The following is a 23,513-nucleotide window of genomic DNA, read 5'->3' on the forward strand; positions in this document are numbered from 1 at the left end:
GTGTTTATCGCTAAAAACATACATCCCGCCGGTTTTCTTGTAAATTTCAAGTACAGTTCAGTTCATGCTATCTCAAGAATTTTGTTTTTGTGAGATGACCACTGTATCTTGACACTCATTGATCGGCCATCAGTGATGAGTCTGTGGCCGACAAGTATTGTAATGTAGAACGGACAGGCTGACATGAACGATTTCGGAATACAGAGAACATATCATGTACAAAGCCTTGTATCTCCCCCGTTGAGCCGGCAATGGTGATTCTGTCTCAGTAGCCAACTGAGGTTTCAGTTAAATCAATATGAACTCCTTTTCTGAAAGAACAAGAACCATAGTTAAGCGGATAATTATTAATGTGAGAATGAATAACATTAAAATTACCATAGAGATAAAATTAATGACATGCGCATCAAAACACGAGGTATCTATAAACAACCAAACCTTATTAGAATTGCAATCAAAATTAGTATTGTATGACAGTATCCTTTACATTCCAGTATCCATCTGGACCAAAAGGATATATCATGAAATTTGACTTCATGGGACACATCCTGTTTCATTCTTTGTTTTCTTTATACAAAGGTCCCCACAAGTAATAAACGGAAGTATTCAAAGACACTGCACAAGTGATCAGTAACCAAAAATGACCCGAACATCCAATAAATTAGAAAAAAGCTAAAACCAAGATCTAGCAATTACATGGATTCTTCTTAAGCTCAACTCAATCTATGACAGAAGAAGTGGCACGCCAAGCTCCTCCATGCGGGAAATCGCATGGACGAGCGTAGCAAAGCCTGGTTGGACAAACCAGATGAAATTGTCACCAATTGAACGTCGTCGTGTGGTGATCATTCATCGAGTTCTCACTGTTTCTACTTCAGTTTTTTCTTGATTTTTGAGATCGATTATTATTCCATTTGACAGATGCAACAAATGTGAGCTTTATTGGGTTCTCTATCAATTTCGCTGTCATTGGCCATTGAATTCCATCTGAAAAGCTTCAGAAATTCATTCAATTGACAACAGCGTGTTGGGCCTTTTGTACATCTAGGAATGGAGTGAAACAGAACGCATAACAAACATAAACATGTGGGGGGGGTTTAACATCGTGACATAACAATGTCATTGTGCTCTGGAATTACACCCTTATCTCCCCTGGGTGTATATAACGCAAGCTGCTTTATGAGGCACTAGAAGATTTACAATCACTTCGCTGTACGAACAGAGGCATATTTCGAACACAGTCACTGGCCTGAGGAGATACCACATGTAGCATGTATTCATTTGAACTATTAACAAATTCTAAGTAACCATGCCACATATTTTGTCTCCCCATTGTGTAATAGTAAGTTGCCATGGAAATAGATTTCCATGCTTTTACGTTCACAGGGGCTTATGTACAGGTAATCATACCCTAAACCTAATACCCCTTGAGTCCTTACATCATCCGAACACCGGAACCATTCCAGGCTTAGAAGTGAACACATGATAAAGACTGAATTGGATATTGGCGAGCAGTGGTTACATGGCGTCACCGTACAGAGCTGATTTCTGTGGTCCATATGCGTCTGAAGAATAGCAAGAATGTTATATACTCGCCGTGGTTCTCAGTTTGGACTGTGTAGGAGGGTATTTTATTTCTATCTGGTTTATTTTGGTATGACTCACATTTGACATACATTGAGACCTCGTTAGTCCGGAACCTCTTAACCAGGGAAACCCCATCTTCCGGACGATTATGGCCCAAGATTATGCTGATGATGGTAGGATATGTCAGATCTTGAAATATGTTTTTTAGTTAAAAAACATATGTCCAGTTTAACAGGGTTCCACCGTGTATTCAAAATGAAAACGGTTTCGAAGTATTTTCAATATAAATCGATGTAACCGTAAACATCTTCGAGCCATAATTACTACAATTGAAAGCAAACCATATGCGTTTGCAGGGAATCTTGACTAAATCGCGTTTCTGTCAAAGACTGCCCGTGTGCCTTTAACTGCTGTTGTGTGACAAACAGAATGTGTCTTGGTTCATGGTATTTGTAATACAAGCACTGCCTAATTAATCGGTTCGAATCTCGCCGGAGGACCGACTGGTATCGACCAATAGTGGACACTGTATCAACCTCTGACTTTAGATCACACAAAGCAAACCCACGCTCACACGACTACAGATGGAATCACTGTCCTTTCATTATGTTAAATAGTGCAAGGTAAGTTTCACATTAAGAAGTTTTAAATCAATTTTAGATTTCTAGTAGGTCATATATTTAAACAATTTGAAATAAAGCGATCAGTATGTATGAAGATACTCCAAGTGAACATCATGCTGTAATACACTTAGAGACTAACTCTTTGTTCTCCGATATTGCTCACGACCATTAAGGTTATCGCGTACTGGATTCGGTAATCGGGAATCCATATTACATGGACCTTAGGACCACCTGTTTGGTAGAGGTCACACATAACAAATAAGGTGTGCGGTGGTGTATGAGTTGCCTCCCTTAGTCGTGCCAGTATCCTATGATCGTGGGTTATAATTCCCTGATTAAATGTTTGTTTACGTTTTTAGCAATATTCCTTCCAATCCACGTTTGGGGAAGGCAGAATGGTTTCAATCAATATTATGTTAGGAATTGAACCCGGGCCTTCGACACAACGAATGAACGCTTTAACCAAAAGTCTCCCACACATCCCTGAAAAAAATAAACAATATAATAACAACACTGTGTGCCCGACTATTTCTTTGGTCTTATTTGTCAGAGGTAGATATATTGCATAATCCAAATAACGGACAATATGTAAATATGTAGTATAATCCAAATAACGGACAATATCAATATCAGTTCTGATATATATTGTATAATCCAAATAACGGACAATATGTAAATATGTAGTATAATCCATATAACGGACAATATCAATATCAGTTCTGATATATATTGTATAATCCAAATAACGGACAATATGTAAATATGTAGTATAATCCAAATAACGGACAATATCAATATCAGTTCTGATATATATTGTATAATCCAAATAACGGACAATATGTAAATATGTAGTATAATCCAATTACGGACAATATCAATATCAGTTCTGACATGCAAAACATTGTCATGTTCATATTGTTTGAAAGACATTACATATATACGCCATATCTTAACTTCGTGTCTTTTTTTTAATATATTCGCATATATAATGATTCTTTAAGAATATATTTGGAACACATACATGTAGTGACTTAATAGGTTAAACGTCAGAGGAACCAGAGTAGTGTTCATAATGTACTTCTTGAAACACGAGTTCGCCTCCGTGGTCTAGTGGTAGAGCGTCTGCCCGCGTCATACCAAAAGGTGTAAAAGGATGATACTTGTTGTTGCCCTGTCTGGCGCTCGGCATTAAGGGGCTAAAACAAGGACTGGTCGGATCGGGGCCAGTATACTGTGTCTGAGTGAGGTATTCATGTTAAACTGCGGCATGGTATCTCAGTGGGCTAGCACTATAAATCGGTCCGGACTAGTACAAACACACACACACACACACACACACACACACACACACACACACACACACACACACACACACACACACACACACACACACACACACGTCGCTATATAAGTGCACAATCTTGGACGCGACGTTAAACCCCATTTCACCTCACCTAACCTCTTGAAACACGACATCAACACGACATCAATAGCACATTGATTCCTTGTGAAAAGAAGTCCGTGGACATTGTGACTGATAATGAGTTTGTTGACATTTTTCTGTTTTTTATTGAAGTATCAAGTGAATGATTATGACAGAAGGTCAACCCATTTGAAATCGTAAGTTGAATGTCAGCATTAACTCAACATTTGAAGCAACCGCTGAGGACTCAATGAATTGGCTTCGCTGAACGTGTGACGTATGAAGCAAACTAACTACTCACTTCAAGCGCAAAACACGAAATGTTGGTTTGAATAAACAAAGTACCGAGACAGTGATGCAACATCTAACAAAGTCTTACTCGCGCAGTGTCACAAGCCAGCTACGCAAAGACATCTAATAAACTCCCGTCTGTCAACATCTGCTCTTTTAACAGTGACTCAGGCTCAAGGCCACGCCGTCTATCGGCAAGGAGTTGCCGGATTTCTTCAGAAGCATACAAACACAACAACTGTTCATCATTAACAGCATGATTGGCATCATAGAAACAGCGGCAAACGTCACATATGTTTAAAAGGCTGAAACCCATCTCTGCCCACGAGTATATCCAAAGTCTTCGGTATTGTCGTGTATGCTTGCGTATGCCTATCTTAACGACAACTGTCAGAAATGGGTTCACTTTAGCGGTGTATTACAGGCCAAACAATGGCTTTCTTGTCAGCCTTAATAAGGTTTAGACGATGGAGAGAGTATAATGCGTTTGTGCATGAGGGCTGCGACATCAATATTAACATCCATGAACTGATATTTGCCCGCACACATGAGTCTGTGTGGCTTTGTACTTCGGTTCCTGATTACACTCAGCGGGAGATATGGTAATTTATCTTTTTTTCTTGCGGAGACAAAGCGGGAGTCTGCTAAATTACGCACCATTCTGTATCGCAGTGTTTTCCCAGGAACATAGGAACCTATTGCTCGTAAAATTTGAAAAATGGTAGTTTGTGCTCTATTTGAATTGATTTTCTTCAGATAGAAGAAATACTTCTTATATAGCAGTGGTTACATCCTGACAAATTAATAGCATCACGAACTACATCATTAGCATACTAGTGGAGACGAAATAATAAAGTGGCGGTTGCAGCGGTGAGTGAGTGTGGTTTTACCATTGTTTTTCCAGCGACATTACAACGGGGACACCAAGAATGCACTTGATACATGTGCCTATGTAAGGAATCTAAGCCAGGTTTACCATGTGGCTTTAAACAGAAGGCTACCAAACCGTCATCTATATTAGAATCTTCTTGACTGGTTGCAACAAAAGGAAAGTAAGGCATCAGTGGCAGTAGAAGAATATGTAGTAGTAGTAGTAGTAGTAGTAGTAGTAGTAGTAGTAGTAGTAGTAGTAGTAGTAGTAGTTGTTGTAACGGTAGTAGTAGTAGTAGTAGTTGTAAGAGTAGAAGTAGTAGTAGTGGTAAGATTAGTATTGATAGTAGCAGTATTAGTAGTAGTAGTTGTTAGAGTAGTAGTAGTAGTGGTAAGAGTAGTATTGATAGTAGCAGTAGTAGTAGAAGTAGAAATAATAATAATAATAATAATAATAATAATAATAATAATAATAGGTGTAGTAGTGGTAGTAGTAGTAGTAGTTGATATAGACTAACATCTAGTCTCTGAAATGAACATATCGTACAGAAAAAAAACAGTTCTTCAGTTATCTTAATAAAAAAATATAATGAAATGGATCCCAGTGACTCTCTTCATTTACGGCAGTAATCTAGACTTGCCAAACATTATAGACTTGCATGGGTTGTATTTGATATATATTTGTATCAGGGTCTGTAAGACAGACTATAGTTGATACTAAAGAAGGATTTGTGCTGAACTTTTTTTCCAGATGTATAGTATGGGGCGTGGTCTGCCCACAGCAGACCATCACAACACCAAACGGAAACGTCCGAGGACAACAAGCCCCCACGCCGAGGGGGGAAAAAGCAGTGAAAACCACGCGGAAAGATCACCAGAAAACCAGCGACAACACCAGGCGCATGCCCTACCCTAAGGGCAGAACCCGCCACCCATTCCAACGAATGGGGTCATTCAGAGAGGACATAAAAACAGCCCCCTAAGCCGCTGTCTTTGGTGGCATTTTCGAGATAATTCCATAAGAATCTCTCGTAAAAAGTCAAAGAAGCTGATCATACGTAAACCATTTATACAGAACTCGTCAGTGTAACGAAAATACATACTGCACCACCGGTCAGTAATAAGTTTAGCATTCCCCGCCATCGCTGAGACTTACGCCGAAGCTGGCTACAACCATGACACAACATCAAGCTGTAAAGCTCCAATTCTCTCATAGAGGAGACGTGTTGCTATAAGATCTGTACTCAACATTTCCTTGATCTTGTAAATTAGATTACTGTCGTAAGGACTGAAGTTCTTTAGAAGCATGAATCAGAGAAATTGAGCTGTTATACCTAGACAACCGAAGAGCAACATTCTGCCAGGTCTGGTCCTAAACGTTCTGATATCATCAGCAGAAGGTCGGGCATTGTGTTATTATCATTGTTATCGCACATATGTGTCTGTCCATGCGAAGATGGGCAGTGTTGATGGGCAAAATTGCTCTTAGCTGAATGGAACCAGGATATAATTAAGTAAAATGGATTCTTTCGAGTATTGTAGGTTAACGAGCGGTTCAGTGTTGAACGCAACTCACTGCAATCCTTTTTATTTGTGCAGTACCGATACAGTGAATGGGGAGGCCTTGTTGCAATAATAGTAAATCCTACTTGATGAAGTAAGGATTTGGAGTTGTTGATATCATATTGAAGCCAGAGAGAGTGCTAAGACTTCAACGGCACTCTGCAGATGTTGAGGTGAGGTGAGGTGAAATGGGGTTTAACGTCGCACTTATAGGACACTTATATAGCGATGTGCATGTACGTGTGTGTGTTTGTGTGGCTGCTTGTACTAGTCCGGACTGATGCCGATTAATAGTGCTAGCTCACTGAGATACCATGCCGCAGTTTAACATGAATACCCCACTCAGACACAGTATACTGACTCCGAGCCGACCAGTCCTTGTTTTAAACCCTTAAGCCGAGCGCCAGACAGGATAACAACAAGTACCATCTTTTAACGTCTTTTTGTATGACGCGGTCGGGGATCGAACCCCGGACCTTCCGCTCTCCGGGCGGACGCTCTACCACTAGACCACGGAGGCGGTCTGCAGATGTTGAAGCCCAAATTGATGCGAACAAGTAATATAAACAGATGCGTTCTATATGTATGAAACTTTACATATGTTTGCCGACAAAGGTGGTGGGGTAGATTTGTGGTTAAAACGTTACACCAAAACCCCGAGTTCGATTCCCCACACAGGTATACAGTATGTGAAGCCCGTGTTTGTTATGGCTGGAATATTGTTAAATGCGGTGTTAAACGTTACTTGAGTTCTCACTTTTCGCAAACAAAAGAAACAGTGATGCTTATATGATGACGTCGCAACGTCAAGAAGACATATACAAATCCCAGCGCCAGAGACCTTATTATGTGCTGGAACACCCGCAAATGTCACTTCAGATGAGAACTGGGCTCTGGCAATATAGCAGGTCTAGCAGGTTAGACTCAAGTTATCCGAAGTCAGCTTTTATTTCCAATTACACCCAGCCAATGTCTCAGTTCACGCATGCCTCTAATACAACATCTAGACCTCTAAATGAGAGCCAGACTTCGCGATATCGGACCTTGGACCACCTTCGATACTTCACATATATCAGGTGGAAGAATACTGTTCTCGTTCATTCGTTGTTTGAGAGAAAATGTGATGTTATGGCTTTGAGAATGAAACGGGAACATTCCTTGTTCTAGTATTAACAGATTAGACTTTTTATGGTCGTGAGACGGCCGTGTTGAGATGACAAAGTTTAAGACACTGGGTTCCAACAATTACTTACCGGTAGGGCAGGGCATGCCTTTCCTTTTCGCGACACCTGGTGTCATCACTGATTTTCGGTGATTCATTCATATAATTAGGGCAGGACATGCTTACCCTTTGGCGAACACCTGGTGTCATCACTGATTTTCGGTGATTCATTCATATAATTAGGGCAGGACATGCTTACCCTTTGGCGAACACCTGGTGTCGTCACTGATTTTCGGTGATTCATTCATATGATTAGGGCAGGACATGCTTACCCTTTGGCGAACACCTGGTGTCGTCACTGATATCGGTGATTCATTCATATAATTAGGGCAGGACATGCTTACCCTTTGGCGAACACCTGGTGTCGTCACTGATATCGGTGATTCATTCATATAATTAGGGCAGGACATGCTTACCCTTTGGCGAACACCTGGTGTCATCACTGATATCGGTGATTCATTCATATAATTAGGGCAGGACATGTTTACCCTTTTGGCGAACACCTGGTGTCATCACTAATTTTCGGTGATTCATTCAAATAATTCGGGCAGGACATGTTTACCCTTTTGGCGAACACCTTGTGTCATCACTGATTTTCGGTGATTCATTCATATAATTAGGGCAGGACATGTTTACCCTTTTGGCGAACACCTGGTTTCATCACTGATTTTCGGTGATTCATTCATATAATTAGGGCAGGACATGTTTACCCTTTTGGCGAACACCTGGTGTCGTCACTGATTTTCGGTGATTCATTCATATAATTAGGGCAGGACATGTTTACCCTTTTGGCGAACACCTGGTTTCATCACTGATTTTCGGTGATTCATTCACATAATATCCACAGTATTTTGCCTTCTACGCCCAATTGATTCTCTTTCAGCGTATAATCGACTGGGGTTTTTTCTGATGCGTTGAAGTTTTATATTAGTGAGTGAGTGAGTTGGGTTTAACGCCGCTTTTAACATTATTCCAGTTATATCATGGCGTGTCAACTTAATGTGGGAGGAAATCCAGAAGTGATGCAGGTCTCAGACGTTTACCACTTCGGTGAAACCCACGAGCACGGGTATGGTGCTGACAAACCTAGAAACATAATCGGGGTGAACCGGGATTCGAACCCACAATCATAGGTTTCTGGCGTGTCACGGGGACGCAGCTCTGCACAGCGAACCGCGGCGCCTTAGACGTCTGGGACACCCGTGCCCCCGTTTTAAATTAAATGTTACATCAGACAATGATACAAGTATAGTTGTCATGTTGTTACGTTTCGAGAAAACAGTGTCTCAGTGTTGTTTTTCATCTACACCTCAGTCAATGTCAATCAGATCTATGTCAGTCACTGTGGCGTGTAATTAATCAAATCTGGGAAACCAGTGTTTAATTGGGTGAGCAACGATAGCCACAGCCGGTGTAAGGTGATATACAAATTGCCAATATCACTCAGTGTAACCGCCCATTCATAGTATATCGGCTCTCACCATAAGCAGGTGGCATGGCACAAACTACTTCAGTATATGAGAAGATCTCCAACGATATTCCGAGGGCACGAGTGGCCCAGTTGTTTTGTTTGTTTGTTTGTTGTTTACGCCGCACTCAGCAATATTCCAGCTATATGACGGCGGTCTGTAAATAATCGAGTCTGGACCAGACAATCCAGTGATTGACATCATGAGCATCGATCCACGCAATTGGGATCGATGACATGCTTCAACCAAGTCAGCGAGCCTGACCACCCGATCCAGTTAGTCGCCTCTTACGACAAGCATAGTCACCTTTTACGGCAAGCATGGGTTGCTGAAGACCTATTCTAACCCGGGTCTTCACAGGTGGCACAGTTGTGTAAGTCCGAAGTGGTAACATCTGCGTCACTTCGGCTTTGCCTCCCACACCAAGCTGATGTACTGCTTAAACCGGAGTTAAACCCAACTCACTCATTCACTCACTAACCGTAGGCATCGTCACGGTTTTCTCAGTGTATTCCATAGAACGTAAGATGGAAAATAGAAAGCGTACAAACTCTCAGATCAACTTTGAAACGGGACATAAAGCAATACGTTATCTGAGTGACTGTCGGAGCTTCAAAGGAGGAAATATAGCTTGCGTTTTGATGACGTACTTGTACGAAGTTATTAAAGATGGATTGTCGAGATTAATAACGGTCTTTGATAACGAGCTCTTAACAAAGAAGATGCTTTTCAAATTAATATAACGTCATATTCATGTTCAACATAAGTATATTAAATTTGATTGCAGCAGGGCCACAATGGTTGTTCTTCGTCTTCATTTTCACGTCTTCCCATTTCAGTCATTAAGTGACGGCAGCTACAGTAGAATCTGGTTAATGCAGATACGGTCTATAGTAGGTGTGCTTACAACAATGTTCAAATGTGTTCAGTATGTGCAAACGTGAACCAATATACCCCTGACTTCCAACGGGCGAAAGAATTGGTCACAACATTGTCTCTCAATTGAATATTTGCTATCATAATGATGTTAAAACATCAACTCAATGCATAAGTCTTTCAGATTCATGATCATTTAAAAAAATACATATTTATAGCCTGTGCTTGATAAGATTCATTATAGGATTAAAATGGAGTAACAATGTTCGACTGTTATATGCTAGCTCCTACATCCCAACCACCGCTCACCATCCTGTAGAGGGAGAGCAACAATATGGACAAGACTGATTGAACTGCATCCCCGAGAAAAGGCCTGGCCTCGGAGGGTGCCTCCATCGCCGTGACGTTATAATGGTGTTATCTCCCTAGCTCTATGATTTGGTGCTTCCTTTGCCGGGGTTTATCAAATATATGCTTGATTTGGTTAAAGCGCTACCATTTGAAGTCCTAACATGTGTGCGAAAGCGTCATTTGTTTGTCGTGGTGCCAACGGCAGCTTTTAAACACAAGTCGCCACTCTTGTCAACCTGTTAGCAGATTTCGATTGACCTTATACGGCAATAAAGCTGTAATCGACATTTGACTCAAGTTTCGTTTTCGCGGCTCCAATGCAGCATTTCGCTTCGCCGAGCTTGCGTGATGCTTGGTTTATAAACGCGGACGTGGCGACAGGATATTGAACACTACAAATAGATCGAATTATCGATCAAGAAGAACTATGACTATGTTTAATTTTCCAAAATCTACTCCCGCATTTCCGAAATCCACCTCAAATTATTAGGAACACTTCCTATGAAGAAATAATTACAGGTGAAACCTAATGAAGACTGTATGTTTACCCGATAGGAGTTGACATACACGGTTGTTATGCGAGCAAATTGAGGAACCGTTTATTGAGCGCTGCACACAACGAGTTAATGGCGTGACAGATTTGTAGGTTTACTATTAATTGCTTGAGGGTCTTGAATGATTCTGTTTAACTGTCTGTTACACATGGGTTGGCGACAGGATCTAGAAATAACTACTGGTTGATAATCATCTGGCATGAAATCAATTAACATCTTGTTTTATAAAAAAGAACAAGTGATTATCTCCCCAGCTAATTGTTATTTCGGCGTATCGTTTAAGTACGTGTTTAATAGGGTTGATAGATATCAGTTGGGGTATTATGAAGCTAAATATTGCGTTGGCGTGTTTTGATTGTATATTATCAATTACCTAAGATTGGTGTGGGTTTTTTTTATCTTGTCTTTGGTATTGCATACGTCGATGTCTGATTGAATAGATTGGATATAACGATGCGGGTGAAAAAAAATCAGATATAAAAAAGTCGAATTTGGATACAACGGTAACGGATGCTAAAATATCAGATACAATGATTATATATACAATAAATCGGATATATCGATGTCGGATACAACAACGTCGGATACAACGAGTTGGATATAACGTTGCTGGATACAACGTAGTCTCGGACATGTATATGTTTGATACATCAAAACCCGATACAACGATGTCGGGTACAGCGGAGTCGAATACAACGATGTCGAATACAATAATACAACGTCGAATGTAAACAATTTGGATGCAGCAAAGTCTGATATAACTATCGGATGTATGTAGGGTGCAATCACTCAATAACGGTGTTGGTACACCACTGTCTGATATTACGAGGGGGCACGGGTGGCCCAGTCGTCTAAGGCGCCGCGATTCGCTATCCAGAGTTCCGTCCCTTGGGCACGCCAGAAACCTATGATTGTGGGTTCGAATCCCGGTTCGCCCCAATTATGTTTCTAGGTTTGTCAGCACCATACCCGCGCTCGTGGGTTTCACCGAAGTGGTAAACGTCTGAGACCTGCATCACTTCGGGCTTTCCTCCCACATTAAGCTGACACGCCATGATATAACTGGAATAATGTTAAAAGCGGCGTTAAACCCAACTCACTCACTCACTGATATTACGATGTCAAATACAACAACAAGATGTTGGATACAAAGGATTCTCACAGGATTCTTTTCATATGAAATATATCACCATGACTCGATAAAAGGTTAAAACTCCGAGGTTGAAACTGAAAAGGTTTTGGGAATGATTTCGGATGAGACACTTGGGTGAGATTCTATTTACGTGCATCATCCAAAATCATTCTTCCGACGTTTTCAGGGTTTTTTCACAGTTATAACCAGTGTCTAAGTGTAAATGGTTCAACAAGACAGCTCAATCTCAGTAAAATCGGACCTTAGTTCTCGCTACCGCTAAACAAAGATCTGAAGACATCCCATTACGGGCCACGTCAGACCGACCTTGCGCGAACTTTGACCGACCAATAGAATGACCAATCAAAAGGCAGCTTTCATGTGCTTTACGGCACTAATTTCAAATTGGCGACTAAGCTTCGAAACATATTTTGACAAATTCTCGATTACAAATTTGAAACCTTATCAATAGAACATTCTGGAATGGCTAATAGATAGTCTAGATTGTATGGATTCAGTCGTTAAACATGTAACTATCGTTCGGAATACCCCGAGTTAAAGTTTTCGAGGTTGTATGATTAGAGATCACATTCCGACTGTCACTTCCATGATCTGGTAAGCGACGCTCTCATTGGTCGGATGAAAGGTCGTTCTGACGTGACCCTTAATGGGATGTCTTCAGATCTTTGTTTAGCGGTAGCAAGAACTAAGGTCTGATTTTAATGAGATTGCAAGACAGCTTCAGTGGCAGATCAGGGATCAGCGATGTCATTTTATTGTGACGTCACAGAAACCGATGACGTCACAATGTTCTGAAAAACATTGGGATGCAATTTCACTGAAGATATACCCCCGAGGAAATATCGCTTGATCTCAGCTAAGCGACATCGACCGTGGAAGCAAGTGAGTGAGTGAGTTGGGTTAAACGCCGCTTTCAACAGTATTCCAGTTATATCACGGCGTGTCAGCTAAATGTGGGAGGAAAGCCCGAAGTGATGCAGGTCTCAGACGTTTACCACTTCGGTGAAACCGACGAGCACGGGTATGGTGCTGACAAACCTAGAAACATAATCGGGGCGAACCGGGATTCGAACCCACAATCATAGATTTCTGGCGTGCCCAAGGGTCGCAACTGTGCACAGCGAATCGCGGCGCCTTAGACGACTGGGCCACCCGTGCCCCCTGTGGGAGCTAGGTTTGGATGATTAAATGATATGGAGTAAGACAAAGTCGGTCATAAAGAAGTTGACTGTAAAGCTATCAGGTACAACAAGGTCGAATGTTGCAATATCGGATAAAACAAAATAGTGTATAACTATATTGGATAAAACAGTTTTTCAATTGGCGAAAAAGATTGTTCCCGTTAATTCATTTTGAAGGGTAATCATTTGTCATAAAAACCATGTGGCAGTTTAACGGCCTTGTCGCCTCAAATTGAATGGGCGAAACCTTATCCGTCACAAAATAAATGTCCTTTGATACAAGCATTACAGAGAAAATGTTTCTCATTACTTTTCTCATTACAGTAACGAGATAGAAACATAGTCACGTGATGTTAATTTCGAATCTAACAAAGTATTATAGAGCTGATGAACTCCCAGCTACAAAAACAACTTTTTTTCATCTTAACATGCGCGATTACCGCATTTGTCCAAATGAATAATAAATTTAATGAAGAAAAATATATATTAACGCTTTTGCTTACAGAATATTTGAAATTACAGTTTAAGGAAAAGTCGAAATGTGTGAACTCATTATGAATATTAATCCGATATGCAATTTTCATGCTAATCCTTGTTTGTAAAATAAGGTCTATTTATTAAAATGGTCAAATTAAATGGGGGGTTTTAATTAAGTCGATCTCATCGTCCTTTTTTACACTTGTTTTACTTTTTACTTTGAAACTTTCAGGTGCACATTTCAAACCGAAATAAATGTCTCACCTGTTTAAATATTCAAATAAGTTTAAGTTTTTTGTGTGTTATTGTTGTTTGACTGCACTCTACAATATTCTCAATATACTCAGCCTATAAATAACAAATCTTGGACCAGACAATCCAGTGATTTATAGTATTACAACAATCCGCGCCATTGGGGCATGATGGCACGCTATAACGAGTGAGTGAGCGAGTATGGTTTTACGCCGCTTTCAGCAATATTCCAGCAATATCACGGCGGGGGACACCAGAAATGGGCTTCATACATTGTACCCATGTCGGGAATCGAACCCGTCTTTAGCAATATCAAAGCAAAATCACAGCGGTCGAGAATCGAACCCACACTTCGGCGTGACGAGCGAACGCTTTAACCACTGGGCTACCCGACCGCCCCACGCTATAACGAGCTTAACCTACCGAACCATTAAGTAGCCTCAAACATTGTAGTGAGTGAGTGAGTGAGTTGGGTTTAACGCCGCTTTTAACAGTATTCCAGTTATATCACGGCGTGTCAGCTTAATGTGGGAGGAAAGCCAGAAGTGATGCAGGTCTCAGACGTTTACCACTTCGGTGAAACCCACGAGCACGGGTATGCTGCTGACAAACCTAGAAACATAATCGGGGCAAACCGGGATTCGAACCCACAATCATAGGTTTCTGGCGTGCCCAAGGGACGCAACTCTGGATAGCGAATCGCAGCGCCTTAGACGACTGGGCCACCTGTGCCCCCTCAAACATTGTAGGTGACTGGGGATGATTCTAACCCGGAATTCCAAGAGGTCGAAGTATTTCACCGACAAAGGGAGGAATACGTTTACCCACCCACGAACAGTGCGGGGTGATGACAGTCCAAGGACTTGGTTGGTTGGTTGGTTTGTTGTTTAACGCCGCACTCAGCAATATTCCAGCTATATGGCGGCGGTCTGTAAATAATCGAGTCTGGACCAGACAATACAGTGATTGATATCATGAGCATCCATCCACGCAATCGGGATCGATGACATGCGTCAACCAAGTCAGCGAGCCTGACCACCCGATCCCGTTAGTCGCCTTTTACGACAAGCATAGTCACTTTTTACGGCATGCATGGGTTGCTGAAGACCTATTCTATCCCGGAATCTTCACGGGTCGAGAGTCCAAGGAAGATAATCGCGGCACGACTAGCTGACCCTTCCAACTAAGGAAAGTGACTCTCTACATTGAATTGCGAAGCCATTCATAACTGACCTACTTCACAGAGAAACAATTAAAATACCTCATCAGGAATTATAGTCTTTATGGCAAGTGTCATTCGACTACAGGATCGGATTTCACGTTATGATTGATAAAGTCTATTAACCGCTCGTATTGTTTTTTAAAACAATGTAATTAAGTATATTACACCAACAAACATAGCTTACAGACATTTATGAATCGTATACTATCAGTTTATATTTTACGATCCCACATACTGTATTTTAAATCTACTAAGGTTACCTTAAAAAACGAATATTGTCTTCACAAACACAAAATCAATAAGTTTATTCAAAAATATTACGAAACAACCGAAATCAGGTAAACTTGTCCCACTGTTTATTCGCATAGCAAGCTTAGCGCTTAATTTCTATAAATTGAGTGAGTTGGGCTTAACGCCGATTAGAACAGTATTCAAGTCATATCAGGGCGTGTCAGCTTAATGTGGGAGGAAAGCCCGAAGTGATGCAGGTCTCAGACGTTTACCACTTCGGGGAAACCCACGAGCACGGGCATGGTGCTGACTAACCTAGAAACATAATTGGGGCGAACCGGGATTCGAACCCACAATCATAGGTTTCTGGCGTGTTCAAGAGACGCAACTCTGCACAGCGAATCGCGGCGCCTTGGACGACTGGGCCACCCGTGCCCCCCATAGCGCTTAAAACGCTCGCCCTGGTAGACATTTGTGACGTCATAAGCCCCTATCTCACATTCACGAATCTGAACACGAATGAACACGATTGAACGTTTTTCCTCAAATCGTGTTAGAACGTATGAAGGTCGCGCACTCATTCGTGTTCATTCGTGTTAAGTCATGGTCGGTCGCGCGCGGTCGTATGGACGTCGCAGCTCGGTTTAAATCGATTGAACATCTGAAAAGTCGTGTTCAGTCATATGAAGGTCGTATGACAGTCGTGTTCAATCGTATGAAGATCGTGTTCAGTCGTATGAAGATCGTGTTCAGTCGCGTTCAGTCGTGTTAGGGAGCGTGGTAAGAAACTCATACGACCTTCATACGTTTTAACACGATTCAACACGACTTTCATACGCCTTTCATACGACTCTCATACGCCTGAAAACGAAATCCATACGTTTGTCATACGACCGGAAGAGCCCATCACGTGACTGAGTGAGAACGTGGGAAACCCCCTGAAAGTGAACGCTCATTCTACAGCCATGCCAAACCTCAGGCGGCCAAAACGGAAGCTCCTCCAAGCAAAACCTTCGAAAGGGAAACATCCTTCACCACCAACCATGGATGACCATCCACCCGGTACCCAGGGACAAGATGAGCCAGCTGAAACCTCTGAACCACCACCAAAATCGCCAACAACAACAAAACCAACAACTGAAACTGACATCCAGCCATCTCAGCAGCCATCCCAGCAGGAGGATAGTCCATTCAACATTCCATCACCATCACCTCCACCTTCATCTCTGCTTCTTGCGGGTCTTGTTCGTTGTTGAACATGGTGAAGACTGACACAGAAATGCTGTTGCAATGCAGCTTATATATCCAAGGTACTTTTTGTCCCTTAATTACAGGTGTTAATTGGTGTTAATTAACCGGAGTGTAACAGTCGTTACCTCCTCACCTGTACCACGGTAATCCCCTCGTTCTTGGTGCTGACAGACTGGGATGTTGCGAGAGGTACAAGGTCAGTACCCGAGGGCCTTGGATGAATTACCGTAGTTCTCCCAATGAGCACAAAGAGTTTTCTTTCGTTGATGGCTGTTTATTCAATCACCACAAGATTGATCACCAACTTCTGGTCACGATGGTACGGACTTTAGCCGCAAAGCTTCAGCCCTGGCCGAAATACTGGAGGTGTAAACATGTGTTTTTCAGAGTAAGGTCGAGATCGTGGTGCTCAATTGGGATCCTCCAGTCTCTCGAACCTTGGGTCTCCCCGTCTTTTTACCCCCCAGCTTACGTCAAGGTTTTACCCATTTTTTCCTATTTCATTGGTCAAACACCTTTCCCCCTTACCTTAGGTCGTTCTTCCCCACTCTTCTCTAATAACCAGAACCTTATTCGGACTTGCTATCATGTAACTCCTCACCCCTTGGAATTCGGACTATTTTCCCCCTCAGACCATATATGTCCAAAGTCCCTGACGTTCCCGTACCTCCCAACTCTATTTTACCCCTTTATCTATTTCCTCATCTGTTAATCATTTTTCGTTCATGTATAACCCTCGACCTACTGCCCTCGTCCCTGGATGCTCGTGGCCAGGCATGCTCCCGTAGTCTTCAACTAACCAGAGCTGCCTGTATTATACATATACATATTCCCGACTTACCGACCCCAACTCTCCCTCTTGATCTTTTATAGAATCAGAATGTATCTTAATGCTTATTAATAACTTTAATTACTTGTTAATTATCTAAATATATATTACACTTTTATGCCTATAATATATATACTACATGACCCACGTGACCAAAATAAACAAAAATATGTCGCATGAAGGTCTTGCTCAGTCGTATGGAGATCGTATTTATTTTTGTAGTCGTATGGACATCGTAATGATTCGGGTCTAATCCTATGGCGGTCGTGTTGATTCGTGTTAAGTCGTATGGGCGTCGTATGACAGTCGTATTGGGGTCGTGTTAAATGAGGTTATATCGTGTTGTATCGTATGAATATCTTATGACGGTCGTATGAGTGTCGTGTTCAGTCGTATGAAGGTCATATGAGGGTCGTATGAGGGTCGTGTTTGATTAAGAAACTTGCATAAACCACAAGGTCGAGCACGAATCAACACGATTTTTCAACTTTTCTTAAATCGTGTTCGCAACCTTGTGGTCTTATGTGACATGACAATGCACAGTTTTCAATGCCTTTGTACGAGAACATGTGACTATCGAGCTCCTAAATTTCATATTTGTATCTATGATATTAAAATTAATATATCGACTTTATTGAGTACAATAAATTTACTAAAAATCTACCTGTGCGTTCCTTTTTTTTGAAGAGTGTAGATACATTATCATTGCAATCGCATCCAATTTCACCATTCTTACACAATATGTAGGCGAAACAAAGAAACGAACACAATGTCAATTTCGATGCTGTTAAAAGTACACTGATGTCTTACTCGATATATCAATCTATCAAACATCGTGATAGATTTTTTATGAGTGACAGTTCCATCCGCGAGCTCCTATAAGTCGGACATAACTCATGGAATCTGTCCTCTTTGGCCACAAAAACGTATTTCGGAGTTTTGCTTTCTCGGCTCGTGTAAATATCTTGACGGACAACCAAACATAGAGTGGTTAGTTACTCTGTCCTCTTCTTGTTCGTGGGCTAAGAAAAGTTTTGTGTAACTGATGGACAATAACATATTGAGGTCTCATCCGTTTCTGCACCTCATAACTATACCTCCCGAACAGGAACAAAACTAAGATATTACTGCGGCGAATCATTCGTGGCAATGACATTAACGCAATGCTGCACACGAGGCCAGTCCAATGTGTCAAAACAGGTCCCAACGTGTGCCAGAAAAACTGGATCTGCTTTCTGTACCAGTGTTGCGTATATTGTACCATGTGTTTTATCGTGTGTTGTATCGTGTGTTGTATCATGTGTTGTTTCATGTGTTGTATCATGTGTTGTTTCATGTGTTGTAGCGCGTGTTGTTTCATGTGTTGTATCATGTGTTGTAGCACGTGTTGTATCATGTGTTGTATCATGTGTTGTTTCATGTGTTGTAGCACGTGTTGTTTCATGTGTTGTATCATGTGTTGCCATATGTTGTAGCACGTGATGTAGCACGTGTTGTAGCACGTGTTGTAGCACGTGTTGTGTCATGTGTTGTCATGTGTTGTATCATGTGTTGTATCGTGTGTTGTATCACGTGTTGTATCATGTATTGTATCACGTATTGCACCATGTGTTGTATCATATGTTGTTGCACGTGTTGTATCATGTGTTGTATCATATGTTTGCCATATGTTGTAGCACGTGTTGTATCATGTGTTGTATCGTATGTTTTATCACGTGTTGTATCATGTATTGTATCACGTTTTGCACCATATGTTGTAGCACGTGTTGTATCATGTGTTGTATCATGTGTTTTCCATATGTTGTAGCACGTGTTGTATCATGTGTTGTATCGTGTGTTGTAGCACGTGTTGTATCATGTGTTGTAGCACGTGTTGTTTCATGTGTTGTAGCACGTGTTGTACCATGTGTTGTACCATGTACTGTTCCATGTATTGTATCATCTACTGTACCATGTGTTGTCATGTGTTGTTGCGCGTGCTGTATCATGTGTTGTATCACGTGTTGCCATATGTTGTAGCACGTGTTGTTTCATGTGTTGTATTATGTGTTGTGTCATGTATTGTTCCAAGTATTGTATCATCTGTTGTACCATGTGTTGCTTCATGTGTTGTAGCACGTGTTGTTTCATGTGTTGTGTCATGTATTGTTCCAAGTATTGTATCATCTATTGTACCATGTGTTGCTTCATGTGTTGTAGCACGTGTTGTTTCATGTGTTGTGTCATGTATTGTTCCAAGTATTGTATCATCTATTGTACCATGTGTTGCTTCATGTGTTGTAGCACGTGTTGTTTCATGTGTTGTGTCATGTATTGTTCCAAGTATTGTATCATCTATTGTACCATGTGTTGCTTCATGTGTTGTAGCACGTGTTGTTTCATGTGTTGTACCATGTATTGTTCCAAGTATTGTATCATCTATTGTACCATGTGTTGCTTCATGTGTTGTACTATGTGTCAAATGTGTGTTCTATTGTATGCTGCACCGTGTGTTCTGTCAAAGTGTGCATGATGCCTTGTATGAGATGTTGTAGCATATAGTGTATCATGTGCTGTATCAATGCTGTGTTTTAAATGTTGTATCTTATGTTGAACCATGTCACATATGTTCCAACATCATTGGTCTCGTTTGTTTAAAGTAACACTTTTATGATAACAATAACAACGACAAACTCTTCCAAATAGCATAAAAATCTCAGTTTAAGCCACGTACTGTCGTCATAAAGCTGGAATATTGCCAAGTGCGGCGTTAGACAACACACAAACAAATAAAGCCACGTTATGTCATACGATTGCAAGCGTTCCGAAACATAACGACACATATATTTACTGTTTGCAATAATTGTTGTAAGCGTGCGTAAAATGTCCAACTACGTCGTAAAAACAATCTTGTTCGTCGTTGATAGGTTGGTTTTAATCCAACAATCCCATCGGAGTCAGTATGTCACAAACAGAAGACAATAACAGCATATGTGATAGTAATACTCGCTCTTAAACATATATATAAATGTCAGAATAGTGATAGCTTCATCTTCGATGATTTAACCAACTTCATTGAGCAATCGTTACATGTGTTACAAGCATCCATAAAGTATATACGGCTTCAGTGTGGGTTGCCAGGAGTATGTTGAATACCCAGTGCTGTGACTTTCTATATACTACCGACAATATGGAAGCCAAAGTGTGTGCGCCCATAGAGGAAACTCACAAACACCAGAGCAATTGAATCAAGGTTTTGCCACCGAATCACAGATGACAGAAAACGTTGTTGGCGACGTAGCGGCTTAGCGGCATGTCAGGGCAAAACAATTCTTCACCATGATCGGTATAGGGGCGGTAGTGCCATGGTGTCTGGCGGTGTCACACATAACAGGTGGACTAATTTGGTTTCATTGGCTAGCGTTATGTTGACGTACATTTTACGTCCTATCGTTGTTCCATTCGGTAGAACTATGGGCAGACATTTTCAACTGCAAGATGACAATGCCAGACCACATCGTTCACAGGTCGTCACCAATTATCTCCGACGAGAAAGCGTACGGACATTGGAGTGGCATGGCCCGCTAAGTTCCATGGCATGTCTTCGGGAAGAAGAGTCTACGCCAGAGCAGAGACCCAGCACCCGCAAACGGTAGCTCTTCAGATGGAATCGCAGGAAATATGAAGGGCAACCATACGCAAGTTAATCAGCAGTATACCATCATGCATTCAACACACCCGCAATTATTTTTTCAGATTTTATCGTCAATACACCTTCACTATCACTTTATCAGTTCCCTTGCTTTCTACTGGTAGTATATATGGGAAAATATTCTTCATTTTAACGGGTTCTTTTCATTACCGCGTCACTGAAGCAAGGATTAGTCAGTTAAAGCCCTTGCCTCGGGAAGATGGATAGAGTGAGGACAAAACTGTATTATCTCGATCCACAGGACACCGTCCAGACAACACAGGATATTGTTACGATTTTGATCAGACACATCAGAATCTGTCACGACATTGTAATCCGACCAGACAAAATCGGCTGTGTTTCCCGAATGTTACGGGACGCACCATACTGTCGTGAGTGCTTGGCCGACCTCTCTGGACCTTCCCGATCCTTAGGATTCTGTTACTAACGTATACGACTGCGTTCAGACAATGATAGGACATTCCAGATCATTGAGGATAGTAATCCGACTTTTTCACTTTTCGTGTCGTAGCGCTGTCTGATCTCAAACGGGAGCCATGATCGGCACTGTGTGAAACTGGCCTAACCCGGAATCTTCACGTGATCACTATTTCAGCAGTTACACGTGGACTTTAACGCCTATTTTCGCCAACAAAGGATTCGCATATGCTCATATCAGAATGCCATTCAATGAGGTTGTGAAGTTAGGTATGGATCGTAACTTATTCCAGGCAAGTATTAAAAATGAGGCTTGGAATTTTGTTATTTTTACAACGTCAGACTGTCATTGTTCCTCAAGTTTATGTAAAAAATAACGTTTTTCATAAACTATCTAAGATCTTTAAAACAGTCGTCTATTTAAGGAAAATGTCAATTGCCTCGTGACTGTCATATCGGAGTGATTCGAAAGTTTCTACTAAAGAAAGGTCAATTGTTCATTAAATTCATATTACTGTCATCAAAACGCCCGTCAGTTAAACGAATTTAAAAAGACTTGAACAGAAAATTCCAGCTGATGATTCAGGTTCGAGATAAAAAGTATTTTTATAGCAATTCCATAAACGTCAACAACCAATCCTTATGGGATACTGTCAAGGACATGTTAATGACTGAATGTGACACATGCATCAGACATCTGCCAGAGTTCTACTTGTTTTCTTGCGTGTTTACGACTATTCGGCATAAAAAACAACAAATACTGACCTGTTGACACAGGCATTTGAAAATATATCGCATTTGATAAATTGAGTTGAGAGGAAAGACACGTATCACCTTCTTATAATTCCTTATATATGTTCGTTGGTTTGTTGTTGAACGCCGCACTCAGCAATATTCCAGCTATATGACGGCGGTCTGTAAATAATCCAGTCTGGAACAGACAATCCAGTGATTGATATCATGAGCATCGATCCACGCAATTGGGATCGATGACATGCATCAACCAAGTCAGCGAGCCAGACCAACCGATCCCGTTAGTCGCCTTTTACGACAAGCATAGTCACCTTTTACGGCAAGCATGGGTTGCTGAAGACCTGTTCTATCCCGGAATCTTCACGGTCCCTTATTTATGTAATGTCATGCAATCATATATTGTACCTGAACTCCTAACATGGTACATCCATCGGAATTAGATTCTTGTTCTGTTGCGAACCCGTTAGCGCGGACCTTTGGTAACCCGGACACCGTTCTTACCGGGGAGGGGCGGTGGGGTAGCCTAGTGGTTAAAGCGTTCGCTCGTCACGCCGAAGACCCGGGTTCGATTCCTCACATGGGTACAATGTGTGAAGCCCATTTCTGGTGTCCCCCGCCGTGATATTGCTGGAATATTGCTAAAAGTGGCGTAAAACCATACTCACTCACTCTTACCAGGGATCACTGCTTTTAGGAAGGGCGATGGCAACAAAGGGACATTACTCCGCACCAAAGATTCATTACCTGTGCAATATCAATGGAAGGGTTAACCGGGTTTCACTGTATATTGGTTTTAAAATGTTATGACATCGTGTACATGTATACCTTTGTGGGCAGGGTGATCGTAGGTGCCTCAATTCCATGTGAAGAGTTGCGTCCCTTGGTTGTGCCAGGATCAGCTGATGATGCGAGCGAACACACGATCAAAAATTATGATGTGTCTTTTGTCATCACCTTGATATGATAAACCTACGTCTCTATGGAATTTTCCTCTCATTAAGCGGACACGGGGTGGTATAACTGAAATAATGTTGACAAGGCGGTAACCCCACTCACACACAATTGGTTCAGGGTTTTTTCAGTACTGAATTACATCTTCGCAATGGTCAAGCCAGCACTAGATACGACCTACATGCTAAGTGTTTAGCATGAGTTTTGTCTCCACTCGGAAATTAATGTTGTGATTGACATATCCATCAGTCTGTGACGACACATTGTGATGGCGAT

The sequence above is a fragment of the Haliotis rufescens genome, unplaced genomic scaffold (genome assembly GCF_023055435.1).
Source record: "Haliotis rufescens isolate VD_foot unplaced genomic scaffold, xgHalRufe1.0.p SCAF_3, whole genome shotgun sequence".
Classification (NCBI taxonomy): Eukaryota; Metazoa; Mollusca; class Gastropoda; order Lepetellida; family Haliotidae; genus Haliotis; species Haliotis rufescens.